The sequence below is a fragment of the Giraffa tippelskirchi genome, chromosome 10, assembly GCF_054371585.1.
Source record: "Giraffa tippelskirchi isolate mGirTip1 chromosome 10, T2T-mGirTip1v1.2.pri, whole genome shotgun sequence".
Taxonomy (NCBI): Eukaryota; Metazoa; Chordata; class Mammalia; order Artiodactyla; family Giraffidae; genus Giraffa; species Giraffa tippelskirchi.
Window position 1 is genome coordinate 89,682,901 of NC_137284.1, and position 22,730 is coordinate 89,705,630.

The following is a 22,730-nucleotide window of genomic DNA, read 5'->3' on the forward strand; positions in this document are numbered from 1 at the left end:
CCCGTTTTGGAGGTCACAGGTCCTCCGGGCGTAGTTAGTGGCGGAGGAACCTGTGAGAGGAGGGTCTTCGAGTTGTCGCCCGCGTGAACTCGGGGGCCAAGAGTGAAGGTCTGAGAGGAACCTTCATTCCAAACCCCAGGTCAGTCCGAATCCAGGTCTCGCTCGTCTCTGCCTCGACGACTTTGTCTTGTACCACTTACCCCTCCTTTTCCCCTGGGGTCCTTTTGGTCCCTCCCCTCTCTCTTCCCCCTCCAAAAGCCGAATTTCGAAGATTCTCAGCCCTGAGGAGAAAATTTTGCCGGAAATTAAATCCTTCCTTCTATTAGGCAGTAGTCGGTTGATGGGAGGGGCTAAAGGTCGCTTGGTGTCCTGACAAGATGCGTTACTGTCTTGCTAAGATCATCTTTAATGCTTTGAGGGAAATAACTTCCTGCAAACCTAGAACTTTTGGATTACTATCCAGCTTGAAGGTAAGACTCTCCTGGAGAAATTTCTTTTTTTAACTATTGTAACTCAGATACTCTTAAGAAAAATTCAATAGTGATGTTTATAGATGTTTGAAATGAGGGTTTTGTGTGTGTGTCTGTATTTTAGCGTTTAGTTAGCAGTCTGAGTGTTTGATGTTTTGTAAGTGTGTAGCTTAGAAGATAAAGAATTTGAGGAGATGGGTTACAGTAATTGCAACCAAAGTGAAGAGCACGATTATAATTTTATTCCAAGGTCTTACATGAGACCAAAAAGTCAAAGAAATACATATATAAAAATAAAAGTAGTCAAATGAGTAGATGACCAGTCAGAGAATATTTTGAGTCCCAAAAGGTCCCCTAAGTTGCCTGTAACTTTGTAGAAAACAATTAAAAGTAACTTTCCAGAATTACCACTTCTTATGAGTTCATGAAGTTGGAATTCTTAATTTTGTGTTCACTTTTGAGGGATAAAGGGGGTTGGTTTTAAGAATATTTTGGAGTCAAAACTTAATATTGCTTTATAGACTTTTTTGAGGTATCTCGAATTTTTAAAGTAATGAAAAGTATTTATGTACTTTTTTAAAATGCAAAACAATAAAAGCAAGTATAAACTTTTGGAGTTGACTGGCAGTAGATATCTACCTGAAAAGTGACATTGGTGCAAGAGTGGACAAAGAGTATGGAGCTGGAAATTATGTGGTATTGACTAGCTTTGTGATTTCTGTGAGAGTGCTCGTTATCTGTCAGAACTTCTGGTTTGTTTATTAAGTGAGTAAAGGTTGTTACATGATCACCAAGATCCCTTCTGCACTCTATAAACTTCTGCAATATTTAAGAAGCTTTTCAAAATCACTTTGAAATCACTACAATTAAAATAACTGTTGGCCCTCCAGGAATAGGAAAGGGTCTCCAGATATAGGAAAGAGTCTCTTATATACATTAATATAGCATCTAGAAATTTACACCATTTATACCCATGCAAAAGGCTGGAAAATCTTATCTCTTAAAGGGTCCAGCTAAAGTGAACTATCATCTGAATATGTTACTTCTTGCACTGTACTGTTTTATACTGTTACACTCTCTTATCAGGCCTGACCCTAAATTTGTAGAGCCTGAGCAAGAGTAAAGTTACAGAGGCTCAAGCCCATGTGTCTAAATATTTAAGTTATGAATCATCGAACTATTATTAAAAATATATTCTACTCTACTACCTTCATGAATCTCCATAAATAATAATCTGGAAGGCCAAGTTTACATTTAGAATTCTGACTTCTAGAGTCCTCAGACTGACCCTATTCTTTTACCATTCCAAGCTTCTTCATCCACCTCACTCAACATGTTCAAGCCATGTCCACATCCCTAAACCCCCTGCAAATAGTGATGGGTAATCAGCTGCTCCATCTGCCCTCAAATCTAGCCACTCTGAAAGAGGTGTGCATGCTCCTGGCAGACACAGCCCCTTGACCTCATGGACTCCCTGCCCTTTGTAGCAGGAGGAGGGTCCTTACCCAAGTCTAAGGGCAGTACTGTTACAAAACATGCTCAGTTATCTCTCTTCTCTCTCCTGGAATCACCCATTCTCTCACAACTAGATCATTCCTAACAACATTGAACTAGGAGAGAATTGCTACTATTATCACCAAGTCCTACTGGCTTAATCTCTACTAGCACAACGTGTTAAGTGTTAGTTACTCAGTCGTGTCCAACTCTTTGTGACCCCATGGACCATAGCCCGCCAGGCTCCCCTGTCCATGGAATTGTCCAAGCAAGAATACTGGAGTAGGTAGCCATTCCCTTCTCCAGGGTATCTTCCCGACTCAGGGATCGAACCCAGGTCTCCTGCATTGCAGGTGGATTCTTTACTGTCTGAGCTACCAGATCTCAGCAACTAGCACTGAAACCATCCACTTCTCTCCATGTCCAGTGTTGGTGCCCTGTTTCAAGTACCACCCCTCTCACCTGGATAATTGCACTAGCCTTTTATCTGGTCTTCTTCTTTTGTAATTTTCTCAAATCTTCTGGCCATTATACCCAGAATACACTTTTCAAAACATAAATCTGATCATGTCACTTTCTGGCTTCAGACCTGTGTATGGCTTCCATTGATCTTAAAATAAACAACAAAATCCTTAACTGACCTAGAAAACCCATCATGATCTAGCCCCTTCCTTTTCTATTTCAAAGTAAATGGTCTTTAATTTCCAGAATGCACCATACTATCTTTCAATTTAGGAATATTGCATATGTTGTTTCCTCTGCATAGAATGCTTTTCTCTTTGCCTGATGCTTATGTGATGGTTTGGATAATGGATGTAATGGAGGCAGATATCATGAATACCTCCTATATTTCTAACCTGCATGACTTGACAGACAGTGGAACCATTCATTGAACTAGGAAACACTGAAAATATGACAAGTTTGGGATGCTCTTTGATTTTGCACCTGATGAATATGAGGTACCTGTAAGACATCACAACCTTTGGATCTTAGCTCAAGCTACGCTTCATTTACTTGGAGAAGCCTTCTCTCCCTGTCAGGACTAGATTACTAAGTTGTTTGTTCCTTTTCTTCTCATCCCCATTTCTTTCTGCTTGTTGTTGTTTATTACTCACATCTCTCCCATCTCTTTTCACTCCTCCTCTGTAACAGCAGTTCTATGAAAACATACTCCCCTTTATCCTGTTGCTCCATTTCTTGTCTGACACCTGACTGTCATGTGTCAGACAAGAATGCAGACTATATGTATATTTTTTTAATCTCTCCCATACTCTACTTTATTTTTTTTTAATTATTAAAGACTTTGATACATATTCATCCCCTTTACCCTGCAGCCACCATTTTAACTGAAGTCAGTGTCCATGCTAATGAACCATGTACTATTCTTCTTGTCTCAGTGTTTCTCCTTGGACTTACATTTCCATTCTGTTTCAGCCACAAATTCCAGTGGACACACTTCTTGATCCTTTTCATCACTCTTCTATCTCTGAAATTCTGAACTGCAGTGTTTTAATATTCAGCTTTCTCACTCCTCTACAATATGCCCTTGCCTTGTAACCTCAGAGAACTCCCATCTCTACATCTTTCCTTTTCAATTAATTATGATTGCCAGATAAAATACAGGACACTCAGTAAAATTTTCAGATACCCAGCAAGCAGTTAGTTAATCCCCTGCCCCCAGTTAATTTTGAATTCAGATAAACAGTGAATAAATGTTTAGTATAAGTATGCATTATACAATATTTGGGATATGTTTATACTTGAAAAAGTATTCTTTGTTTATCTGAAATTCAAATCTAGCTGAATGTCCCTTTTTAGTTTCCAGTAAACCTGGCAACCCTACACAAATTCATCCTTTCTATACTTTCTTTTCTATCCAGCCTAGAATCTATGTATATAATCTGCACCACACATTTGCCATCACCTCAATTCCTGGTACTCTGATTCTCTTTATCTTTATACTGCTACCCCTGCCCCACATCTACCTGCTTCTCTGCTAAGCATTGCTCCCTCTCTTCCATATAAGTGTTGGGGATTCTTAGGAATATGTAGTTGCTCTTTATCTAACTCTGCACACCCCTCTGTGATACTATGCATCTTGGTGTCTTCTGATTTATCATACATGCTGACAGTTTCCTAGTCTTTGTCTCCTGCCTTGGCCTTCCACATGATTCCTGACTCTTATCCAGATGCCAAATGGATATCACCACTTCTGTAGCCACTTATACCTCAGATTTTATACCACCCATTTTCATCCTCCCTTGCGTTAATTCTCCTGCGTTTTTTTATACACCTCATCATTCAAGTACAAGCTTGCAAGTAGTCGTTATTGACATTTTTTTCCCCTCCTCTTCCTCGTTAGTCAGTCACTGTCTCTAGCCAGTTTCTCTTTTCCATTCCTGTTGCTGCCTCTTGCCTTCAGGCCTCAAACCAGTTTGGATTTTGTCATTGATACCATCCTAACTGGAAGTCTTCCATCAGAAACTGTCCTCCATGCTGCTTCCAAAATTATATTTCTGAAATATAAACCTGATTATGCCACAGTCTCTTCACTAACTCCCTTTGGTGTATGGGATAAAAGTCACACTTTCTAGTGTAAATACAAGCCATTCTTGATATAACCTTAGCACTCCTATCACTCTCACCCTCCTGCATCTTTCCACTGTTTCATCTATTCTGAATTATGTGTAATTGCCAAAAGAGTGGCATTCCTTGTTGCTCTGTCTATTCTGCCTGTAATACCCCTCCAAGGTTGGGTTCAAGCATCTCCCTAGTACTGTGCTTCCTGACATGCCAGAGTAGAGTTGATAGTTCCTCTGTGCTGTCATCATTCTGCCTAGGATCATTTAACGCATTGGTCTCAGCTTCTAGCCTGAGAGCTCCTCAAGGGCAGAGATGATGTGTTATTTATATTTGTATGCATAGTATCTGGGACATGGTTAGAAAATAAATGTTGAAAAGAAGTGTGTAAAAGAACAGATTTGTGATCTTTATGATAAGATGAAGACCAGAGATTACAAACAAATGTTCTTGATAGGTTAAAAAAATAATAAGGAAGGCTGAATGTAATAAAATAGGAAGTGGTGAAGACTGGAAACTGAGAATTGTATGCCTTATCTTTATCTACCAGGTACATTACTGATTGTTCCCATAATAGAAATGAAGCAAGCCTACTTGCTAAATATCTAGATTTTTTTTTTCAAAATTTGAATGGGAGCGTGCATTTATTTTTATTCATTTACATATATTTTTGGCCACACCATGCAGCATGTGGGATCTTAGTTCCTCAACCAGGGATCAAACCTGCACTCCCTGTGTTGGGAGCACAGGCTCTTACCACTGGACCACCAGGCAAGTCCCTTGATTTTTTTCTTTAATATGAGATATCCTAAGAAACTACTCAAGACCAGACAAACATATCTGTGGGTCAGATAGCCTAGTCTGACTTCTGATCTAAAAAAAAGTGAGTTGCTTTGGTTAAGGTAGCTTCTAAGAGTTTTATTCATTCGTTAACTCACAGCCCTACCTTTGTCAGTTGCTAGAAATGATAGATGCTAAGCAAATATATGGGCTTCTCAGGTGGCTCAGTGGGTAAAGAATCTGCCTGTAATGAAGGAGATGCTGGAGCTGTGGGTTCGATCCCGAGTTGGGAAGATCCCATGGAGAAGGGCATAGCAGGCAACCTATTCCAGTATACTTGCCTGGAGAATCCCGTGGACAGAGGAGCCTGGCGGGCTGTAGTTCAGGGGGTCACAAAGAGTTGGACACAATTGAAGCGACTGAGCACATAGGCATGCAAAGAAATACATGCAAACTTCTAGCTGTTAAAAATGTATGTTAGCAGTGCTTAGTATGTCTTCCTAGAATCTGTTTTTTCCTTTATATAATGTCCTCCAGTACTCCTGAGCCTAACTGCATTTTTACTTTGCAGGTGTACTATCCTCGGGCCTTGTCCAGGTTCTTGACCCCCTTGGATAAAAGGTTCTTGTGCCTTATGAAACCCTGTATTAACCTTAAAGACATCTCTTCGACCCTTCTGGAATGGACATGTTAAAGCCCTACCTCTATAACATTGACCTGCTTATCTTTATGTGTCTTTCTTAGATGAATCAGCATTGACCAGTTATAAAGAGCAGTTCTATGCTTTAGGAAAGCCTGACCTTTTCAACTTTCATATTGTCAGTTCTAATTTACTCCACACTTAGTACAGGAGGCAGCAGACTTGTTCCGTAAAGAGCCAGATAGTAAATATTTTAGGCTTTGCATACCGCCTGTCTTTGTAGCAACTACTGCTTGCTGCACAAAAGCACCATAGACAATATATAAATGAATAGGCAGGGCAGTGTTCCAGTAAAACTATAAAAACAGGCAGGATAGATGTGACCTGCAATATATAGTTTGCTGACTCTTGCTTTAGGATGTTGATTTGTACCTTTATACCATGTGAAAGGATAAACATCTCTTCCATACTCACCTTTGCTCCTGCTACATCAGTCACACGACTTTCTTTCTGATCCCTGATCATTCCCAGTCCTGCCTCAGACCCTTGGACCAGGCTATTTCCTTGCCCGGAATGCTTCCTCCCTCCCACCCTGATTCTCTTCTTTCAGATGTCATGACAGGCCTTCCTCTTTTCATTATTTTCTGACATAGCATTCTCTTTCTTTCTATCACAAATTATAATTATTTTACAATTGTTACCTTTTTATCACCTTTCTCCTTCAGTAAATATTAACCTTTTTGGGGACAAGAACCATGTCTTTCTTATTCATTTTTATTCACCAGTGTATCTCTGCCATTTAGCAATATCATGACCATATAGTGATCAGTACTCTGCGTTATGGCTCTAGCAAAATGCCTTGTTTGCATTAGACACTCACCAAATGTTTATTGAAGGGATAAATCAATTAATGACTCAGCCTGAATTTTGATTAACCAACTTAGTTGTTCACCAGGAACTGATAGAATAGTTCTATGATGATGTAATGGTATATCCACAAAGAAGTAAAAAATTTTAGCTTTCTGATGAATCTGATTATACCTACATGTGCATTTTAGTCATAGTGACTTTCTTAGTAAATGTTTCATTCTTTCTCAATGTATTAACACACTGATGCATTGAAAATTTATACAACTCAGAATACCTTTCTGTAACTCATTTCCAAAAGTGCAGAATAGCTCTAGCTGCAGATCTGAAGAGGTCAAACAATGCCAAGTTTATACCATGAGATTTTATGGATGTTTACCTCATATGAGGATGGTCAGGACTCTAAGAAAAATACTGATATAGTTTTGTCTTTTAGGAGAAAAGGTCTATTTGGATAATAGAGTAGTAAACAGGACTAAGAGGGTCAGTTTTGATCCTTCTGTAGCTATCTTCAGAATCTTGGGAGTTAAACAACTCTGAATAAACTTCAACAAGTTTTTGAACTGGAACAAAACATAATATCTAAGACCAGTTTCTTTGTATTCATCTGAAAGCCTTCTGTTATACTACTGAAGTAAAAAAAAAAAAAAGACTATTGACAAATATTGCATCCATCCACACCTAACCTGTTAAAAGAACTATTGGAATTAACTACAGAACAGGAAACTTGTTAAGCTGTATAACATTACATTATTGCCTCTTCTGTTGACAAATAAGATTGTTATCAAGTTTGCATCCATATAAATATATAACAATAGAACACATTGAACCACAGATTCACTATTAATTTCTCAGGCATCCATCAACACTAGGCTCTGTGATGATTATGTAAATCCTTTCCCTCACCCTGATTATAATTATTCTTAAATTTAAGAAGTAAAAAAGAACCTATTTGAGGTCCCAGGGTTGAGATATACCATATGTTATAAGTAGAATTGTTGCATATAGAAATAATTAAAATAACTTAAAAAAAATAAAAGACAATTAATTATTATGAGATTATATTACATGAAAAAGTTAAAATAACCAAACAGCATTTGTTTAGCCGTATAGTATACAACTCCCTGGTGGCTTAGATGGTAAAGAATTTTCCTGCAATGCAGGAGACCTTGGTTCGATCCCTGGGTTGGGAAGATCCCCTGGAGAAGGGAATGGGTACTCACTCCAGTATTCTTGCCTAGAGAATTCCATGGACAGAGGAGCCTGGAGGGCTATAGTCTGTGGGGTCTCAGATATGATTGAGTGACTAATGCTTTGACTACTTTCACTTTCATAGTATCCAAAATAAAGTTTTATAATAAATAGAGGATGGATATGGGGACATCAGGAGAGAATTGTCATTCAAGTTCAGTTCAGTTAACTCAGTCATGTCCGACTCTGCGACCCCATGGACTGCAGCACACCAGGCCTCCCTGTCCATCACCAACTCCCAGAGTTTACTCAAACTCATGTCCATTGAGTTGGTGATGCCATCCAGCCATCTCATTCTCTGTCATCCCCTTCTCCTTCCGCCTTCAGTCTTTCCCAGCATCAGAGTCTTTTCAAATAAATAAGTTCTTTGCATCAGGTGGCCAAAGTATTGAAGTTTCAGCTTCAGCATCAGTCCTTCCAATGAACATTTCAGGATTGATTTCCTTTAGGATGGACTGGTTGGATCTCCTTGCAGTCCAAGGGACTCGCAAGAGTCTTCTCTAACACCACAGTTCAAAAGCATCAATTCTTCAGCAGTCAGCTTTCCTAACAGTCCAACTCTCACATCCATGCATGACTACTGGAAAAACCATAGCTTTGACTAGACGGACCTTTGTTGGCAAAGTAATATCTCTGCTTTTTAATATGCTGTCTAGGTTGGTCATAACTTTCCTTCCAAGGAGCAAGCGTCGTTTAGTTTCATAGCTGCAGTCACCATCTGCAGTGATTTTGGAGCCCGCCAAAATAAAGTCTGTCACTGTTTCCCCATCTATTTGCCATGAAGTGATGGGACCAGATGCCATGATCTTAGTTTCATTCCAACTGAACTGCCACTATTCACTTGTGTATCTCAAGAACATTTCAGGCTCATTATATCAGCTCCTTCTCACGATAGTTTATAGGTGCCTCCTCTAGAGACTCTCAAGTTTCAATTTGAGGGTCTTTTTTTTTTCCCCTCACATTGTTCCTCTTCCTTGTTGTTGTTGTTTAGTCACTCAGTCATGTCCGACTCTTTGAGACCCCATGAACTGGAGCATGCCAGGCTTCTCTGTCATTCACCCTCTCTTGGAGCTTGCTCAAACTCAGGTCCATTGAGTCAGTGATGCTATCAAACCATCTCGTCCTCTCTCATCCCCTTCTCCTGCTTTCAGTCTTTCCCAGCATCATGGTCTTTTCTAATGAGTGGGCTCTTTGCATCAGGTAGCCGAAGTATTGGAGCTTCAGCATCAGTCCTTCCAATGAATATTCAGGGATGATTTTCTTTCGGATTGACTGGTCTGATCTCCTTGCAGTCCAAGGGACAAAAATGGCCAAAATGTCTGTAAATTATTTTTATAGTAACAGCTCCCCAACGTATATCGGTAAACCTCCTAGTCCTCTTGTGTTTGTGACCTAACCACTTCAGCATCTTCCACAGGTATGTTGAAAGCACCTCAAATTCAGTATGTCTGTAGTAGAGATGACTAATATTTGTTTCCCTTTTTTCCTTACTACCCTAACTTCATTTCATTCAGGTGCAATGTGCCTAGTTTGAAAAAAAAAGCATAGACTGCCCAACCTGCCTTATTCCTAGGGGATACAGTGATGTTTTGGAAGTCTGGGCAAGGCTTTCAGGACAGCTATTTAAGAACAGAAGAGGACATTTAGCCTCTTTGCCCTTCCCCCTTTCTCTCCTGCCTGAACCTTGGATGTGAGGAAAAAGAAAGACCTTTAACTATCAAAATGTAAAACTTTCAGCCCATATTTTACTTACTCAACATTGCAGGCGAGGTGAACTCTTAACCATTAATATCATTTTACAACAAATATGGCTTAACTGCTTGCCCAATCATAGTCTTTCCAGTTTGAGTATGTTCTTAAGTTTGGGGGAAGCTGATAATTGTAGATGAGAGAGTGCCTTCTGTTTAAAGGCTTCATTGGGAGAGCCAGCAGCAACCACCAAGCAGGAAGAATGTAGAAAGAATAAAAGGGGCCAAATAGAGTAACTGAAAACCACCCATACCGTCTCTTGGGAGATTAATTTTGCTGCCAGAATTTTGGTTTGGAAAGACATCAGATCATTTTGATGCTTATTTTTAAGAAAAGGGTAGGAAGCTTGTAAAATGTATGCAGGAGCCTTACTCAGTGTTCTAAATCTCTGAAAAGTTTTGTAGTACTAGTCAGTTTTCTGAAAAGAGGGAACTTTTTAGCTAAGAATTGGTGGATAGAGCATAAGGTATATATTATAACCTTGAAACCTAAGTGTGGCAAAGAGGTGTAAAGAAAGGTGATAAACTCATAGAATTTCTAGATTGGAAACCCAACCCTGTATCCATTTCATGAGTTTCCTTTGCCACTTATCCTTTACTGTGTTCTTGAACAGGAAAACTTCACCTCCAGAGTAACTGTGCTCTACTTCATAAGTTTCAGCCATACTTTCAGACCATCACTGTAGGTAGGGGGGTGATGTTTACTTAGTGTCTTGTGTAAGCCTAATGTTTGTGAACATTTCATATCAGCCTATGTTTTGAAAATCCTTACAAGGTGTTTTTCAAAACTGAACTGGAATTCCGTATTCATTCTGACACTGAACTGATTTTCTAATGTATCCTATCTTGTAAGAGGAAACAGAAGTCTTAAAACATCTTTTAAAAAGTCTTTTAGATCTAAACATTGATCATGCCATTTTAGAAATTTCAGTCACTTAAATTATGTTTAGGAAATAACGCATTCAGAAAAGATGCAGTGTTTCTTTGGTTGCTGGTAGACACAAGTGCTTTTTTCTCATACTAGGCCAAGAATATTTTTAGGGGAAGGAGTGAGAGTGGGAGAGGGTGTGGACAAACAGATCTATAAAAACAGAGGCTTGAACTCTCAAGGCACCTTATGATTCAGTAACAGAGTCCGGGTAACCTGAACATCCTGAAGCAGGTCTAACAGATTCCCAGAAGAGATGGCCCACAGGAGAGCAGTTCTGTGCTAATCCTGCATATGTCAGTAGAGTTAGAAAATGGCAAAACTTTGACTGCCATAAAGTGATTTTACTTTTTAGCTTCACAGATTCTAATTTGAAAAGCTTTTCTGAATATTTAATGAACAGAGCCATGAAACAACATGTATCTTGCCTCAGATGCCACTGCTGGATTTTCTTGATTCCCGTCAGATAAACTATTGCTTCTGTGTACCATTAGATTGAAAAATAACTAAAACAGCTAAACTCTAAAAATAAAAAATAAAATGCCCACTTTAAAGTTAACTTTTAAATCCAACACAAGCTCTAACTAAGTCTATTATAATTGCTATTTTTAGGATTTTAATCCTAGTCTTTCTCATGTTTAATCCCTGTATTTGATTCCAATGAGTAGAAAACACTTAAGTTCTAAAATAATGTCACTGGGAGTTAGTGAAAGAGGACAGGAAAAGAAGGTACAAATCAGGTACCTGAAAACCTTGAATACCAAGGCATGAAACCTTGCCAGCATAGATGGACAAGTCCAAGTGCCAAGCAAAGAGGGTAAGCTTTCCATGTGTATAATTCTTGTAACCTTGGGTGGAGTTTGTCCTGTAGTCTTTATCTTGCCATCTGAGTTTACAAACTCTACCAGCATAGCTTGCCCATTACCTTGATATGTGAAAAGTGTGAGTGATAAAGACATTCAGTAATTTCTGTTTCTTCACAGTGGACTGTGAGTACATGGGCATCAGTATTAGAGGTACACAGGTCCTCTTAAATACTGTTTAATGGTGATACCAAGTTAAGTGCTTCAGTATATCATAGGAAAGCAAGCCTAAAATAATGCAGCACCAGTATAAAGTACAGGTATGCTGTCATGGGCTTCCCTGGTGGCTCAGATAGTAGAGAATCAGCCCACAATGTGGGTGACCTGGATTCGATCCCTGGGTTGGGAAGATCCCCTGGAGAAGGGAATGGCTGCCCACTCCAATATTCATGCCTAAAGAATTCCTGGACAGAGGAGCCTGGCGGGCTACAGTCCCTGGGGTCACAAAGAGTCGGACACGAGTGGTATGGTATGCTTGTAAATGAACAACTCCATTTGGAGATTATGTACCACTTTTGATGCCCAAGGTAGAGGCATTAAGCAGGAAAACAAATGCATTAGTGGCAAAAGATACAGAATTTTTTGCATATGTAAACAACAGTGTTATTTTTATTTATGTGGGCATACTAATGTCTTTGACCACTCTAATTGAAAGCATAAATCATATTTACATGAACTTACATTGACTCTTCCTCCAGTATTTGTTCATATTTATATTTAGTAACTTTTTAAAAAAAATTTGCTAATCAATGATCTTATTATTTTTTACAGCTTCTTTATTCCTTGATATAACTACCTCTTAAACTAAAGGTGCTTCTCTTACTGCTTGTTTGTGGATGCCCTTCTTCAGTTTATCTTCCATTATTAGATAGTCTGCTTTTTCTTATTTTCCATGTGTGTTAAGTATTTAGTTAGTGAATACTTACAGGCTCTGAAGGCAATCTGGCTGCAACATCTATCACTCCTTTAATTGCCAAGGTTATTTCAGCGGATCTGACTAGCTAGACAAGTGTCCGCTTCCCACCTCACCTCTCCATGTGTGTCCCTCCCAAAGCTGCACGCTCAGTCAAAGAGGACAACCTTCCCTAGTAAGGAAGACCATTCTTTGGTTGGCGGTATATGAGTAGTTACACTTCCCTGCTAGAACCTCCGAAGCACCCACATGGTACCAAGCAGTAGACCTAAATGCTAGGAATATAGCAATAGACAAGGCAGACTTCACTCTGTAGTCACAATTTTTGTTTCCAAATAAGCTTTTCATTAGTGCTTTGTTATTCCAGACTCTCACGTCATTTCTTACTAATTTATTTGTGTAACAAATGGCAGTAAGTATCTAGTGTACCCAGCACGGTGTGATAATATAATTGAGAAGATAGATGTCAACAGTTAAATTATCACACTGTGGTTAAAATAATGCAATGATGGCATGCACTAGATACAGTGAAAATGCAGAAGACAGATCATCAACTCTAGCTGGAGAAGTGAGGGAGAAAATCCCAGAGATGACGATATTTGAGCTGAATTTTTAAAAATTAGAAGACAAAAAGATGGAAAAAGACTTGAGGCTGAGGAAGGAGTACTTAGAAGACATGAAATAATGACATGTTTAATGTGGTTTTCTCTGCAACAAGTTTTTTGTAATTTGAGTGTAAGGAGCATGAAGTGCCATAAAAGGAGAAGAGTCTCCACAGTGGATGAGAGCCAAACTCTGAACTGTGTTGCCCTTGACGGCCTGGCATGCTGAAGACTCACCGCATGCATTTTGTTAACTTAAGTGCTTAATGAGGAAGCATGGAAAATGTTCATCTAACTGTGTCTCACTTCCTGCTAATTTCTCCCAGGCTTCACCACGTCTTGCTTCCTAACTAGCTGAATACTTCTCCATACCGTGCCTTTTAACTCTCCATGTAATACTTAAATGCTATTTCAGTTATCATAGCTTTTCTACAAACCAAATAATATTATGAAAAAATTTGACATTTTAAAATTAGATTTATATTAGCTCTTACTAAAATATTGTTGGAATTTTAAATACCACACTTACTTTATACAACTAATATCTATTTAGCTCTCCTGTTTATATTCCTTTTTATGATTATTTTTTTTCAAAAGCATAAAAAATATTTTGAAAGTAAAACAGTAAAGTTGTGAAATGTTTTTATATTGGTTGCAAAAAAAACTTATATAGCTTCTTCTGTTTTTTAAAAAATGGATGTCTGTTTTGAAGAGATTTCTCCATATACAGAGATACAAAAGCAAGGGAAAGTAATTTAAAATACTATTAAACTAAATAAAGCCAATGAAACTCATATAGGAAGGATCAATATCTACCCATTCTTGAACAGGAAAATCTGAAAATGTAAGACGTGTGTAAGCCTTTCCTTAATTTCGAGAAGCATGTACTAAGGATATATATGCTTTTGTCAAACTCCATTATAGTCACTGGAAATATAAAAATGAAAAACACAGTCCACACTCTCAGTGGATTTGTTGTCAAGTATCAAGTTGAACCACATGAAATTGCATCAGTTTTTTAGGTCAAAATGTTCAAATATCAATTCAATCTAAATATATGTGTGTGTGTTACATGTATATTAAATAGAAATTTACAATAATAGCGATACGAACAACGTGCCCTGGAAAAGTGCTTTGTGCTGCCCGGAACAGTCTGTGAAAGCTTTCCAGAGATGACATTTGAGCTGAATTTCAGAAAATGATTGGGAGTTCACTATGTGTTCATGTGAAGTGAAGAGAATGAGCACATTTCAACAATAGGAAACAGCGTTGTTGAACAGAGAAAGGGCCTAGCTCATGCAAATACTTCAGATTGGTTGGAATGCCAGGTATTTGGTAGGTGACGGAAGAGGCAGGCTAAGTAAGCAGAGGGAAGATGTTACAAGGTAGGATGTACCAAGCCAAAGAGATGATACTATTCTTAAAATTGGTAAGCTGTGCATAATCCACAGAATGTGCAACACAACATGTTAAGGTTCATAAACGAAATATTACTACTTACACGTGTATTTTACCTTTGTCTTTTTAAATTTTGTAATTGTATAGGGACTACAGTGTATATAATTCTTACTGTAGTACTGAATGTAAATAATTTCTAAATAAATAAATATACATATATTATGGTGTGTTAGAGGCTGAATTGTGTCCCCCCCCATACACACACACACACACACACACACAGAATTTATGTTGAAATCCTAACCTCTTGTATTTCAGAATGTGACCTCAATTGAAAATTGTCATTACTGATGTAACTGGTCAAGATGAGGTCATATTAGAGTAGTGTTAGTGTTAGTCACTCAGTTGTGCAACTTTGCAAACCCGTGTTCTGTAGCCAGTAACGCTTCTCTGTCCATGGAATTCTCCAGGCAAGAATAGTAGTGTGGATAGCCATTGCCTTCTCCAGGGAATCTTCTCTCCCCAGGGATTGAACCTGAGTCTCCTGCATTGCCGGCAAATTTTTTACCATGTGAGCCACCAGGGAAGCCTCCATGTTAGAGTAGAGTGGGGCCCTAATTCACTTTATTACAGCAACCCTAGAAAATGAGTACATGCTATGTGATCAGCAAGTTTAGAGGCTCTATACGCTACTGCGTATGCGACAGATAACTAAGGACAACTTACCATATAGAACTTTCTCAGTGTTCCCTGTGGTGCCCTAAATGGGAAGGAAATCCAAAAAAAGGGTGGATATACATATACATGTAGCTGATTCACTTTGCTGTACGGCAGAAACTAACACTTTGTGAAACAACTATACTCCAATAAAAATTTATTTTAAAAAAATTTAGAGACCTTGATTATATTATGAGAAGCAATAGAAGAGTTGGTTTATATTTAAGATTTCAAATTATTTATGTCCTACAATTATTCAGTCTCAGGATTCAATAATTTACTTATGTTGAATTGATTCATTGACTTCCAATACTTCGCTTCTTTAAAACCTTAAACTTTGCAAATAACCTTTTTTCATTTGTTTTTGGTATAGTTTATGTTAAAGGCAGAAGGAATTAGGAAATATTTACCTGTAGCTCAAAACAGATAGGGTGATAATTTTGCAGCAGTTTTAGGGGAAAAAATTACATTTAAGAAAAGTATTTAATCCCATTAGGCAGAAGTGTAACTAAAATCAGAAACAGGATCCTACCAAAAGAAGTCATAGCTGTGAAGAGTTTAATAGTATATCATAATTGCAAGGAGTACTGCAGGTAAAACATGCCTTATTCTAGCTACATAATCTTCAAGTATTAAGGACAACCAGTCCTTTTTATATATGACATATGTTAGTCACTTGCCTGAGGTTCCAAAACACAGTTTTTAAGGTCAGGAATGATACCCTAAATTCAAATTATGCATTTGAAGCCTGTTTATAGGTCAGCAAGATCCAAAAGTCAGCATTACATTGATCAGTGAATATGTCAGTACGAAGTATATTATGTATATTATATTTTGAGCATTTTAGATCTTTATGGGACATGGAATATTTGATAATTTTTGGCCTTATGCAAATCAACAATAGCACTTTGAAATGCTACTTTTGAAAAAATCTGTATTATTGTAATAGTTCTACTGTCCAAGTAGAACTAGACAAGTAGTTTTCAGACTTTCTAAAAGAATTCTTTCAATTCTTATGTGGAAGCCCATTATGCAATAATTATACAGTTTACTCCATCAAAGAATACTTTATAGACCTTTGATTTTTTTTTTTTTTTTTTTAAGATTGGAGGGGTGTGGTGGATCTTTGTTACTGCACTAGTTTTACCAAGTTGTCACTAGGAGCAGGGTCTACTCTTTGTTGTGGTGTGCGAACTTATTGTGGTGAATTTTCCTGTTGGAGAGCACAGGCTCTAAGCCCACGGGCTTCAGTAGTTGTGGGGTGTGGGCTCAGTAGTTGCGGCTCAGAGGCTCTAGAGCGCAGGCTCAGCAGTTGTAACACAGGGACTTAATTGCTTCCTGGCATGTGGGATCTTCCTGGGCCAGGGATTGAACCGATGTTCCTTGCATTGCAAGGTGGATTCTTAACCGCTGGATCACCAGGGTAGCCCGACTTTTGATATTTTAAATCTTTGATTCTTATATCTAGCCTGGAAGTTCTGTGTTTTGTGAATGTATATTTTATATTCACTGTGTAATGTTACGGAGAAGGCAATGGCACCCCACTCCAGTACTCTTGCCTGGAAAATCCCATGGATGGAGGAGCCTGGTAGGCTACAGTCCATGGGGTCGCTAAGAGTTGGACGACTGAGCGACTTCACTTTCACTTTTCCCTTTCATGCACTGGAGAAGGAAACGGCAACCCACTCCAGTATTCTTGCCTGGAGAATCCCAGGGACGGCGGAGCCTGGTGGGCTGCCGTCTATGGGGTCGCACAGAGTCGGACACGACTGAAGCAACTTAGCAGCAGCAGCAGCAGCAGTGTAATGTTAGCAGGATGAAAAGGCATTTATGTGATAGGAATAAAAAAATACGCTACTGAGCTGTGATCATAGGGCCTATACCTGAAGTTGCTTTCCCACAGGGTAATTGGAATATAAGAATATATCTATTGTCTCTAATGTGGTCACCTCGTTTGTGACCAGCACAGCAGTCTGCAACCTGTATCTACTTGGTCAAGGATATAATGTCCTCTGTTCTCATTAAGAGACTTCCCTTTCTCTGCTTTTACCCCAGTTCTTTTAACAATTTTTGGTTTTGCTCTCTATTCATTGAACTATACCTTTGCTACCTTTGGACTCAAAAACCTGTTTGTCCAGTTTAGTATCTGGTTATTTTTTCCCTCACCCATGACTTATAATCATATTGCTGTAAGCTGGTAAATATTTGAAACTATGTATGCTTTTTATATGCTTACCTTGTTATAAAAATTAACGCCATATAGAAAGGGGATAGCATTGGAGATTCAGAATTACAGTTTTTACATTCATAGCATTTATTAGACGACTAATTTTTTTAAGATCAAGATATGTCAGGTGGTCAATCTGATAACACATAAATCACAATTTATTATTTTAGCCAGTGCTTATTGAACCCCTATCATATGCTAACAGTCATTATAAAAAGTTTTAAGTATACTTGTTATTTAGTCGCTAAGTCATGTCCGACTCTTTTTGCTGTCCCACGGACTGTAGCCTGCCAGGCTCTTCTGCCTGGCAAACTAAGTGAACATAATTCAGCTTTACAGAATAGATGTATTATACACAAAGAAACCTCTTTATACACACACACACACACACTCTCCCTGGTATGAGCTATGAAAGAAAGAAATGGATTTCCACGGTGCAAATAGAGAAACTACTTTAAATAGAACAGTCAGAAAAGGAACGGGAAGTGAAAAGAAAAGCATTCTAGGCAGGGAAGAGCTGGGGCAAAGGCCCTTGAGATGGGCTCAGGAGGGAGCTGGGCTTGTTCAAGGAACAAAAGGACATTAAGTTCCATGAAAAAAAGATTTTTCTCTTTTGTCTAAAACAGTGTATATTAGGACTTCTCTGGTGTCGCAATGGGTTAAGAATCTGCCTGCCAGTGCAAGGGACATGAATTCAGTCCCGGGTCTGAGAAGATTCCACATACCACGAAGCAGCTAAGCCCGTGCACCACAACTACTGAGCCTGTGTGCCTCAACTATGGAAGCCTGCACACCTGAGAGCCCGCACACAAGCTGAGCCCACATTCCTACAGCCTGTGCTCTGCAACAAGAAAAGCCCCTGCAATGAGAAAGCTGCACACTGCAACCTTCACTGAGGTGAGGTGAGTAGCCTCCACACACCACAACTAGAGAAAGCCCAAGTGCAGCAACAAAGAAAATAAATTTTTAAAAAATATATAACAGTGTATTTTAAATTAAGTAGTAGGCACTGCAGAAATATTTGTGTGTGACTGAATAAATAGCTGTATACCTGTAAATAAATATCTGTATATAGGATGTGATGAGGACAGGCTGAAGTTCGAAAAGAAGGTAAGGACTAGACCTCACAAACCCTGTTTAAAAAAAAAAACTGGGGGATCTGATTTCATAAAGCCTCACTCACAATCATGTGAGGAATTGTTTGCTGGGGATTAAAAATGGAAGAAGGGAAACCCAGATTTATGAATGCAGTAGAGGTGGAGAAAGTAGACCACAGAAATGACTAAATGTATGTTAGAGCCAGGTCAGTGGGCCAATCTTGCTTCTTCAGCATCTTAGCAAAGTGAATGTATCTGGTTTATCTTTTTATCCCTAGAACTACTGTAGCCCCTGAACCCCCAGACCAAGCCTGGAAAGAAATTGATCTTTTGAGAATTTAATCAAGCCTTTGAGGAAAGTAATTTCAGAGTTTCTCCTAGGTCTTTGTATTATTGAGGGAGTGACCATCTTAAATGAAGTCACAAAGAAAATAAAAAATGCAGATTATTCTACAAGATAACAGACTTGGTCTTATAAAAAAAGTCAATGCCATGGAGAAAAAAGGCAGAGAAACATTCTGGTTATGTACTACAGTATAGCAACTTCCAGTGAATATCCCTTTTGAAGACATTTTACCACACATACAGAGGCACAAACAAGGGAAAAATTTTTTTAAATATTGTTATGCTCAGTAAAACCATTAAACTTGAACTAAAAAAACCTTTTTTTTTTTTTTTAAGAAGGCTTGCCCCTCTCATACCTCCTCTGGCATGATTTTGAGGGGATAGCTTCTATTGTGAGGGCTCTACCCCCAGTACTAGGGGGTGACCAGCAAAGTTGAGTCTAGGTACTAGCAGAGAAGTCTTTGGGAAACTAAAGAGTGATTGCTTGGTGGAGAAGTCAGAAGGACATTAAGACAAAACTCTCTTTTCCCCAGCATATAACTGAAAATAACCCAGTGGAGCTACGAGTCTTAATGGTTGTTTTATATAACATTGATCAGCACGTAGGTTCTCAATGAATGGAGATTTGTTACCTCACAGAGTAGCCTGTTCTACTTTTGAATTCCCACTAATCATTAGGAAGTTATTTCTTTTAACTGAACCAAACATTTTCCCCATGTTATTCCCACCCATTATATGTAGTTTTACCCTCTAGAAACTTGGCAAATAAGGCTCATTTCTTTTGTTGGAATTTTAAAATGTAATTTAATTTGGCATGGCTGCCTGGACCTCTTTTAATCTGTAAGAGAATGAAGCTGTAGCAAGAGTTAAATTTATTTGATGCAGTAGACCAAGTTTTCCATGTGAAGGCAAATTTTGTCTTGGGATGTGCCAGTCACTAAAGCCTTTTTAATGAGGCAACTCATTCTATTCCCATAAACTGCCAATTTATTCTCCTGGATCTTAAAGGAACACCAACTTCAGGTGGGCAGGCCTCTTCTGGAATAATAATAATAACCAAAATAATTAAAAACCAGATTACTGCCCTAGCCCCTTCCCCCCCCCCCCCCCGCATTCCTAAGCCATCTACATAGCTACTAAAGGAGTATCAAGATCATCCTTCTGAGTTCTCCAGGTACTTATCCTTTCACTGGGCTTCCCTGCTGGCTCAATTGATAAAGAATCTGCCTGCAATGCAGGAGACAGAGGTTCAGTCCCTGGGTTGGGAAGATCCCCTGGAGAAGGAAATGGCAACCTACTCCAGCATTCTTGCCTGAGAAATCCTATGGACAGAGGAGCTTGGTGGGCTACAGTCCCTGGGGTCACAAGAGCAGGACATGACTTAGTGACTAAACTACCACATACTGAGATACTTCCAGGTTCTGCAGAAAGGAGTGGCTGTCCCTTCGACCACACTCTGCTTTTCTCTGCTGCACTATTCCCTGCCCTCTTGTTTCAGTAGCTAACATCTCCACAGGTTTTCCTTCTTCTAGAAATGTACTCTCTCAGGCATCTATGACCTCTACCATTCTCTTCAGGTTGTGGTTTTACGAATTTTTATTATTGTGTTATGGCCTCTTGAGGGGAAAGAGATAAGTATGCATTATCAGTCAGCTAATTTGAATAGAATTGTGGTTAAAGTCATATTTTAATATAAATCATACTCTAGAGATTCTTGGCATATTAACAATTCAGTGATTTTTAGCATATTCACAAAGTTGGGAAACCATCCCAATAATCTAATTGCAGAACATTTTTATTACCCCAGAGAAGCCACATACCATTAGCAGTCACCTCCTATTTCCTCTACTCTCCTGCCAGCCCTAATCAATCACTAATCTACTTTCTGTCCATAGATTTGTCATTATTGCTGTTTGTAGAGGGGACGGTACAGATAGGGAGAAAAGTGAGCTCTGGTCTGGAGGGGAGCTTCTACTTCTGATCTCTGCTTATCGGCCATCACAAAATTTGAAGTTAAAAATCTCTGGTTCTTTGAAGATTAATATCATTCCAAGAATTTCCATCTGCTCTCCAAAGGTATTCACATACAGTACCCATAAACATAGGTAGGTAGGTAGATAGATACCTAATTTAATCTTATTTCATAACTTTAATCTTATTTTGGGGGAATGAGTGACCCTAGTGTGCACACACATACACACACACCCATCTTGTCCTGAGTTGTATTTCAAAGCCTTCTTGTCTGGACTGACAGTGAAGGACACCATACCTCAAACATTTTCCTCCAATTCCCTAATTCCTAGGTTTTTCAGATCAGGCTGCCATACCTGTATCCTAGTGGTTTTAGCTAAGATATCCAAATACTAGGTGACAGTAAAGGGTGGGAGTCGGTAGAATGAACCATGGGGAATGACTTAGAGAAAACACCCCTCTCTGCCTTGTGTACAACCAGAACATGGAGAGATAAGGAGGGGCAGCAGGTCAGTGAGGAATGGCTCTTTACTGGGTACTTTTTCTAGCCAGGGCATCTGGGCCTCCCCAGCACCTCTACCCCTCAGGAGTGGTCCTTTATGATGTATCAGCTCCCCAGAGCCACCATTGGCTGTCGGGAGTGTCCTGATGACCAAACAAAGCAGAACAAGTGTGACTCCTCATTGTCCTGGGAAGAGGTATATATACAGAGGGCAGGCCTGGCAGACAGGTAGACAACTGAGCGGCTTCAACATGGCAAAAGTGACCGATAAATCTTGGGAGCCAAAAACTACAAGTACCAAGCGGTGGAAGAAGAGGAAGACTCTCTCTCAGCCTGGATCAAGAGGCAAGGTGAGATGACCTTACCCAAGCTCCTCCTCCTCTTTCCCATTTACACCCTGTGCCCCCTCCCCCACCCCGAGATAATCCTGCCCCCGCCTGGCACAAACCTCCTCCTTAGTTCCCCACCCTTTCCACCCTCCTTTCTCCCAACCAATGACCTCTGGGCTCACTGTTGCCTTAACAGGTGGTGAAGATACATAAGAAGGTAAAAAGACCACTTCATGTGTGTTCAAGAAAAAAATACTCCTCGAAAGTTATAACCACAAGAAGACAAAAGAGAACAAGAAGGACCAGGCTTCAGCCAGTCCCATAGACTGAGCCAAAAGCAGCCAGGCCAGGCCTAACAGCCCCTGTAGAACGACACCACTCTGAGATAAGATCTAAGCAAACAGCGCCTGCAGAGCAAGCTTCAGAGACCTAAGAACAATCTGCTATATCTAGAGTCCTGGCTGCGGAGAAATGGGCAACTGCGTAGACACTGGCTCAGACACTGATGTGAAACATGGGACACAAATGCTGGTTATTAAAATCAGCAAGGTGTGAGAAGCCCCTCAAAAAAAATGCAATAAAATTAGGCACTCTGCACAGAAATGAATCGTGTCACTTTGGTGGTGTCTGAGATTATTTCTTAAAGTGAGAGAGTGAGATGACAGAGAAGCTGAAAATCTTTGGTTCCCCCCATATCTGCCTGAGGAGAAAATGTACATGCAGCTCACCAAGAGTGGAAAGTACCCTTTCTGCCAGGTTCTCCAGCTCTGGCAGACCAGTCTTTACCATTTCTATACTTGGTAGTCAACACTCATTTTCAAGTGTGAGTAAAGTCAGCAGAACACAGCAGTGCCAGATTCACTCTAGTAGGTTTAAAGGCAATGGAAAAGGGAAAGGGGGAGAAACAATAAGGAGAAAGCTCTGACTTTCTCAGTCATAACACAGAACTGAACTGCACTGGTCACTTGGGATAATTCGGTTGTGAGTTGAAGGCTCCTGATCCTCACA

General features: G+C 39.4%; 1 long non-coding RNA gene across 1 annotated transcript; it reads left to right on the forward strand.

The window, feature by feature from the left end:
* Positions 1-30: 30 nt before the first annotated feature.
* Positions 31-22,325, forward strand: LOC145524123 (uncharacterized). Its single transcript, XR_014067215.1, has 4 exons — positions 31-139; positions 18,105-18,380; positions 21,440-21,743; positions 21,919-22,325. It is a non-coding gene; the product is annotated as an uncharacterized LOC145524123 (long non-coding RNA).
* Positions 22,326-22,730: the final 405 nt, after the last annotated feature.